Consider the following 8,720-nt stretch of genomic DNA (forward strand, 5'->3'; position numbering starts at 1 on the left):
TAAAATTCAAATATGCAAATTCAAAATATCGTCCCAAGAACAATACTAGAACCTCAAATAAAATTTTACCATTTACAAACACACTTATAGCAACATGCGTACCAACACGTCAGACAAATTTCCTACGAACGTATGCACCAACCATGCTTTTCCGGGTAAATTTTGCCCGCAATTATAGAGTATATACGAGTACTTAATACTCCCCACGTCATATGCTGTCTGAGCACTTGTTACATCGTTGTTGTTGCTGCATGCTGTATATTCAGTTTATCGAAAATATTTCACGCTGTAAACTATGATATTAAATAATCTTATGCATGCGAATGTGAACGTCATAATGTCCGCTGTAGAATATAGTCTCAAAGCGCAATGCGTTGCCATCAGCTGGGCAGAGTGTACCTAGCGTCAGGCGGCCGTAGGACGGTAGAGCAGAAATTCTTCTGATCGACAGAGGCAGCAACGAGCTCTTTCACGGAGCTGTTTTTTTTTTTTTTTTCAAGCCTTAGCTATTCCTGATGAGTTAGAGAATGAAGTAAATTATCTGTGAGTTTCCTAAAGATTGATACTGTTATCAGACAGACGAGGTATAATATATGTAATGTAATTTAAGGTTGAATCGGATTCAATGACTTAGCTTTTGTTTTGGAGTGCGCAACGTTTAGTGCGAACAGATAGAACAGCAAAGTGAAAAACTTTCGACTTTATTGTGGTTCCAAATCCACATTAAACGAGATGTCCCTTCCCTGCCGACTAAATGTTAAATTGGGCCACGTCAGTGACGGAAGTGGTGGAAGTACAATGTCTGTCGCCAGTAAGCTTTCTTACACTAGCAATTTTGTTAAATTTACTGAACCAAACGCTTCGTACCGTCACAAGGCACTAATTTTATCTTTTATTTGTGCTTTAGATGTTGAATGTATTAGTTCTGGAATGGGATTCGAGCTCGGACGTTTCCATTCGCGGGATTTGATCCCTTCGTGACGATACACTTCCACGAATTCGTTGGTTGCTAAAGATTCCAAACTCTTCAAGATCTCCATTAAAGGTGCATATCTGAGTTCGAGTCCTGGCCCGATGTAAATATTTTCATCATGTCTTTTCAAGCTCTACCATGAGCACACCTACCTGATGGTGGAAAATAGTTTCGATTTTTACCGTCCGTTCATTCATAATAAATATCTGACTGATCAGACTCCCTGTTGGTTGGTTGGTTTGGGGGAGGAGGTCATCGGTCTCATCGGATTAGGGAATAATGGGAAAGTAAATCGGCGGTGTCCTTTCAAAGGAACCATCCCGATATTTCCTTGATGCGATTTAGAGAAATCACGGAAAATCTAAATCAGGATGGCTGGACTCGGGCTTCAACCGCCGTCATCCCGAATGTGAGTCCAGTGTGCTAACCAATGCGCCACCTCGCTCGGCCGACTCTCTGTGAGACACAGAACTTTTAATCACATTATTTTAACTCAAAAACACCGCTCCTAACTATTGGCGAAAACGAATTCTACAGTTAACAGCTCTTCATGTGTAGTCAACGATGAACTGTGCACGATTACATTCCCAGTAGCACTGCACTATTCGTCACTTTATTTGTAGTTGAAATTTGTGCACGTTCCACTGCCTGTTAAGGAACCCTATACTGAATGAGCAGGTAAAACAACTGCGAATTTCGGAAAGGGAGAAATCACTCATTTGTCTCGTCATTTCAGTGTCGGACGTCTCCCTAGTGTTGCGAAAAATCTATGACACATTTTAGAGTGGTTAGCTAACAATCCGATTAGGTGTTGGGTTCGTATCCCCGTCCAACCCAGGACCTTACGTTACGTCATTTAAAGTCTGTTACATGTGAACAAAACAGTACTTAACGTCTTTTGTGGTTGGTTAACATGTGCAACCGTTGCTGGGTATGATTGCTGGGACTGTACAAGAATTTTCGTCATTTAATATCTATTTCCTATTTTCTGAGACCGTTTTAAATTGAAGTATGTCACGTATGCTTATGCCTAGTCAGCAATGAAAATTAGTCCTGTGTTCCAGTCTCGCTCAGGCACGAAATCCTGGGTTAGTTAACATCGCCTATAGGTACTGGGTTTAAATCAGATCCAGAACAAAATAGGTCGTCACGTCATTTAAAATTCTAACAGGTGCACATTCAGTTTTTCGTGAATGACGTAGCTTTCCAATGTCGCTGTTTGCTAGATATAAAGTACGATAGGTGACTTTCGAACTACACATACAAATAGTTCCAAGTGTCATCATGAATACAGTGGAATTGCTTGTGGTACGTTGTTGACGGTGATAGGAGATCGCCTGACGCTGTTATTCATGGTTTTCATAAATGGTTAGTTCAGTAAATAGCTTACAAAAATGACTCGTTAAGCGAATGACTGCTAATTCGTGTTTGTAAAACATTTGAAAGGGGAAGAACACTTAAATTAACACAGATTTTCTATCAGACATTCTTGAAAATCTCTTATTCACAACTGAATTTAGTTCTGAGTAAAGATTACGCAATGATTCATATGGTAGAGTTACGGGCAGTAGTTGTCTCGGATAGCAATGAGAGTGGTAACATCTTAGAAATTTATTGTAAAAATTTACGTTTACAAGCGTTAAGGACTGTCTAATCTCTAATAATATGTTTCCTGATATTTGTAGGATCTTCGTATTTGTTTACACCAGGAGTTATTGGTTCAAATGGCTCTGAGCACTATGGGACTTCTGAGGTCATCAGTCCCCTAGAACTTAGAACTACTTAAACCTAACTAACCTAAGGTCATCACACACATCCATGTCCGAGGCAGGATTCGAACCTGCGACCGTAGCGGTCGCGCGGTTCCAGACTGTAGCGACTAGAACCGCTCGGCCACCCAAGCCGACCAGGAGTTATTGCCGATGCAGAGATTAGTTCTCTAGTGGTCATTTGTGGTAACCATTTTGTATAATCAAACGACTGTAATGGAAAATGATTCCAGGACTTGCAACACAGTTACGTTATGTGGGCTACATGCAAATAAGGCAGGATGCAGTTCAGGTCGATCCGATGGTTTTGAGTATGATAGCAAGCTGCGGCAATTGAATCGTTCTACAATCAGTCGCAAATGCCGGTTCTATAAATTGTCCCAATAATTTTGACTTTCCGTCCGGGAGTTTCCATGTGAGTCCACGAAGCATCTCCGTAAAAGTCACGTGTTGACCGAACCCACTGGTAATAAATTTGGCAGTTCGCCTCTGAATTAATTCGCTGACTTCCTTTAGTCCGACACGGTGGGATCTCAAACTCTCCAGCAGTACTGAAGAATGGATCGCAGTAGCGTTCTATAAGTGGCCTCGTTTATAGATGAACCTTAATTTCCTAAAATTCTCCCAATAAACGGAAGTCGAATATTTACTTTGCTTACTACCGAACTTTCGTGCTCGATCCATTTCATATCGCTTTGGAACGTTACAACTAGATCTTTATTCGACGTGTCTGTGTCAAACAATACACCACTAATACTGTATTCGAACGCTGCATGATTGTTTTTTGCATGGTGGACAGAAAGACAGAGAGTAATGGGAATTTCATTCATGGTTTAAAATAATTTTCAATTTTTCAACTCTTGTTCATTCCACAACATAGGAAGGTTTCCCTGCAGAACTCGGCTTGGGTTTGCATAGCACCGGATATGACCGGATTTCTCCACCTTCCCTTGCTGTATTCACGTGAGTAGATTCCCACAGTAGGTTTTGCTGACTGGGTATCGCCTTCGGAGAGTGTCGCTTAGGAAGGCACGGTCGTGTAATGCACCATCGACAGCCAGTCAGAGGGACAAGAATGGTCACGTGCGGGTACAGGAAAGACTGGCGAGCGGGTTCTGGTTCTGACAGTTTGCTCTCTTCTCAACCAGCCCTCGTCTGATCTAGTCGTACCGTTCCGCTTCTCTTCAGCACAGCATGCCCTCTGCCTGTCTGTCGACAGCCTCCAGGCCCCATAAATTCAGTCTTCTGTCCCCGTAGTGGTAGGATTATGGCAATTAAGCCAAGTCATTCTCTCTGAACACACGTGTATTGCGTTCTTATTCACCTAACAATCGCACACACACAAACGCACACCTGCCTACTATGTCCGCTCGAAAGTCCTGTATAAAATGCTGTCAGCCGCGGGATCGCAGCTCACCGTTCGGTCTGGGTTGACATTGATCTTTTAATTACGGATGGTCTCCGCTCATTACTGCAAGGAGATAAGCTCGTTATACAACCTTTTGGCGCTTGGATGCTCTTGTACACACAACACCGCTGTGTCCTGTCGCACACAGCCGCTTCGCCGATCAGGCACTTTCTATAAGCCTCGCCGCCGTTGCACTGCTGTCAACTCACTCCCAGCGTGAGCCGCCGCCGACGCTGCCTCGCCTGACGGGAATCCCCCTCCACGCCGCCACCTCGCCCCTGCTCGACGAGCGCCCGACGCCACCTCCGTAGGTCACAGCCGCCGCTGGCATCAACATCGACGCCGCCGCAACGCACCCTGCCGTCGACGTCGCCGACATCGCCGCCCTTTGTTACAACGAAGTAACTAAGTCTCGCTGGTCACGCGCGCTCTGATCAGCTACAGTGCCGCCACGAACATAAGCCGTGAGACATAGTTAGAATTTAGTTTCACGCCAAATTGCCCCCTGTTCAATATTAAAGTCTCTTGGATGGTTTTCCTTAGTTATAAGTACCACATTTTGTAAGGATGCGTTCTAAAACATGAAACAGGACGCAAAGCGTATCAGAGAGGTCAGGGTTAAGCTCGGCAGAGACTAGAAGAGAGATTCGACAGATTAATAGTGGCCAATAAGGAAATAGCAAACCAGAATAAGAGGCTGCATGTGCAAACCACGGAGGTTGCAGAACAGTCTTATCTAGAAGGGAATGAGTTACCAACAAAGTGCAAAGAATTAGAGAGACAGCGGGAGCAGCAGCAGCAGCAGTGTCCTGCTCCACAATGTGTAGAGGAGAGATCCCAAGTGGCCTGCGAGGTTAATAAAGTCACACCCCTGGAAGACTTTGTGTTGATTGGTGCTCCTGACAAGGTTTGTAAGACCAAGAGTGACACTAGCTTGGCAATTTGCTGGACCTATATTAGAGTTCTTGCAGCTGAATCACCATCACAACCAAACTCTTACGTTTACCTCACGCCCCTGCAGTCTCGTCCATTGATGCTTTCTGTGGGAAACCTAATGAGAACTTGACTACTTTCTCAAGGAATATCCATATACAGGACTCGCGAGCTCCTGGCCGGATAGCTTCCAAATGAATACAACTAAATTAAAACTGTTCGGTGACGTTCGCAAATATTTGGATTCTGTTAATGCGTTGTGTGACGCGCTAACGTTTAAATCCTGGCAAAAGGGGTACTACTATTACTGTCGTGTGACTAGGGCCTCCCGTCGGGTAGACCATTCTCCGGGAGCAAATCTTTCGATTTGACGCCACTTCAGCGACTTGAGCGTTGATGGGGATGAAATGATGATGATGACAACACAACACGCAGTCCCTGAGTGGAGAAAATCTCCTACCCAGCCGGGAATCGAACCCGCACCCTTTGGATTGATATTCCTTCACCCTGACCACTCAACTACCGGGGGCGGACGGCAAAAGGGGTAATAGAGCGCTATTCTGACAAGAGAGTATTTAGTAGTTAAAGAGACCGCTTGCACACTTTACAACGAAAGAACGCTGAAGATTTTGAAACTTCTGCCGATCAGATAATGGCTGTGTCGTGCAGAACATACGTACTGGAGCAAAATGCTACACGTAACGAAGTATTAAGAGAGAAAACAGAATACAGAGCAACTGATACTTTTATATGAGGAATAAACCCTCCAATAGGGTCACAGGTTAGGGTTTCCTCCTCTTTCTTTGAATCAAGTCGCCAGGGTAGCCTTTCTTTGAAACGATGTTTACCGATTCGTGGCGTGTGTTCCCACAGACAGCAAAGTACCGACGATGTGGCCAGTCTGATCGCATCACTGATCGCTGTCAGGCCCCTTGTTGTCCACAGTGCCGTCGTGTGGGACATTTGACAGTGTTGCCCACATAAACAGTATCGGTAAAGAGTCGGTCCTGATACGCCACCCGCTAATCGGCCACTTTACCACGTGACAATCAGCGACAAAAAAGTATGGAAAATGTTTCCACACCTCATCACCTGTGTTGACTGCTGAGGCGGTCGAAAAGGTAATCGACCCCGTTACTGGTTATTGCCCACTACCTAACCGAAATTTAATGCGAATTAAGGAGGAAGCCTACATAGGGGGGGGGGGGGGGGGGGTTCCGCAAGATAAAGTGAGAGTTGTCGAGCAAAGCGGAGACTTCCCAACCTGCCAAGTGAAAGCGAATGTTAACCCGCGACTGCTCACGCGTTGTGAATTGAAAAGGAGTAATACTGGTGTTTTTCGTTGTTACTATGTTGCTTCCTAGGCATCGTCGTCACTCACGATATTATGATTATATTTGTTAGTGTCAATGTTCTTCTGACTGACAATTTTGTGACCAGGCTGGTCGTGTTGTGTTTTGTATTTTCTGTGTAAAGGAGAATGTAGTAGACTGGTACATTCGTTCACGTAAAAAAATGAAGCTTAATTAACTGCCTAAATGAAATTTTTCGGTAATCCTGAAAGCCTCTACAATGGGTACTAAGGAAATCAACTATGGGGTAGCGTGATAGCCACTACATCACGATCAATACACGTACAGCCCGGTGTTACGCTACAAGGTGGAACCGACAGACCTCTGGTTAGGGAGATTAAAACAGCGGAACAAATCTGTTCACATTTGTGCGGTGATGTAAAATCCCCTCTGTCAATTTACACGATGGAGCAATCCATGTGCATTTTCGTTTTCGGATACCGCTAACAACAGCCAACAGTTGGGTCGCTGCTTTACACAGCGAGGCTATAATCTAAGACGCGTTATGCGATCATACATACTTAAATAGTGCACGCTGAGAACAGTCCCATTACGGCTTAGCGCACTGTGTTACACACATAACAGACACTGGTACACCCAGTCTCAATCCCAGCCTGAAGGAAGTGCAAAGATTTACACACTGTTGAATGTTAGTCACGAGTTGATGCATTTCTGGTAACAGACAACTCCGAGATCTTTATTAGGTTTTGATTTCAAGCGAATGACAGAACATAATAATGACACATAAAGCTGGATACATTGCTACACCCCCGTTTACACAATGAATGCTATCCTCTTGTACACCATCCCCTGAAGAGATACCAAGAAGACTGAGGCCCTGTCCATTCATATTTATCGAACGTGACTTCTAGAAGATGAGATGTAATGAGTTTTACTGAAGTTTCCATGGATATTATTTTGTGATTTTCCTTTCTATGGAATTGCATGCGCTGCCTTATAGTGTGAAAGTGCGCAGTGCTGTATTGTAAGCTGTGTAGAATGCGTTTGAATTCCTTCTAAGCTATAAGACGCAACGCTACCTTTTAAGTTGTAATATTAAGGCATTAGTGACAAGAGAAGTGGCCAATGAAGTTAAAATGTTGAAATGTTTATCAGAAGTGATTACCTACATAAGGGAAGAGTGTTTAGTAAGGGGTTATCGAGTTGTCTTGAATAAATACTGTGCCTGTTGAAAGGGACTGTGAAGATGCTTCTACTTCCACCAACACAAGTATAATACGTTACTCAAAAGGGAATATTCCTAAGTGTCAATGAAAGATTTTGATTAAACTCGGCGTTTGCACAGAGGGGGAAAAATACTGAAAAAAATACTTTCTTATTTGTGACCTATTTCGCTTTTAAGGGGTAAAACACACCCCTAAAGTTAATTTGGCATTTTAGGTTTAGAGGGGGCAACGGCCTTGCCGCAGTAGCTACACCGGTTCCAGTGAGATCACCGAAGTTAAGTGCTGTCGGGCGTGGTCGGCACTTGGATGGGTGACCATCCAGGTCACCATGCGCTGTTGCCATTTTTCGGGGTGCACTCAGCCTCGTGATGCCAATTGAGGAGCTACTCGACCGAATAGTAGCGGCTTCGGTCAAGAATACCATATTAACGACCGGGAGAGCGGTGCGCTGACCCTACGGCCCTTCTATACGCATACTCCACTGAGGATGACACGGCGGTCGGATGATCCCGGTAGGCCACTCGTGGCCTGAAGACGGAGTGCTAAAAAAGGTTTAGAGAGAATATTTTCGAAACGATGATATATAAGAAATATATTGTATATAAAAGTTAGTACGTAATGTTCGTGGAAACTGCATAATAAACTTTCGTAAAAATTTGAAATTTTGAAGGACACCTCACCACCATCAATTGCTTCTGAAAAAGGAAAACTTTTGTGACAACATAAATTAAAGAAGCTTTCAGGAGACATACAATGCTGTGTAATAAAGCTGGTCTCTGAAATGCCATATTTGGGAAATTTAAGCTGTACATCCCAACTCTGGGATGGGTTAAGAAAGACACTAGATAGGAAATTGGAGAAAAATTGGCTGTGTTAGAATTGCGGACAACTGTACAATTAAGGAAGTGCCTAAAAACAAGGATATTTTTCTCACCATCAGCAAACAAGAAGTGAACTGCCTGTTCACATATCCATTCACGGAGTTCATCTTCGCTTGCAAGAAGCATCCCGCGTCCGGAAAGAGGAGCAGATGAGTAAGTACCTGACGGGGAGTCGTACGGGTAATTAGCGCCAGCATCTGTCGCATCAGAAACCAGA

General features: G+C 44.0%; 1 pseudogene; it reads left to right on the plus strand.

The window, feature by feature from the left end:
• The first annotated feature begins 7,846 nt into the window (after positions 1 to 7,846).
• LOC126249854 (5S ribosomal RNA) lies at positions 7,847 to 7,964 on the plus strand (annotated as a pseudogene).
• The last annotated feature ends 756 nt before the right edge of the window (positions 7,965 to 8,720 follow it).

The sequence above is a fragment of the Schistocerca nitens genome, chromosome 3 (assembly GCF_023898315.1).
Source record: "Schistocerca nitens isolate TAMUIC-IGC-003100 chromosome 3, iqSchNite1.1, whole genome shotgun sequence".
NCBI classification, from domain to species: Eukaryota; Metazoa; Arthropoda; class Insecta; order Orthoptera; family Acrididae; genus Schistocerca; species Schistocerca nitens.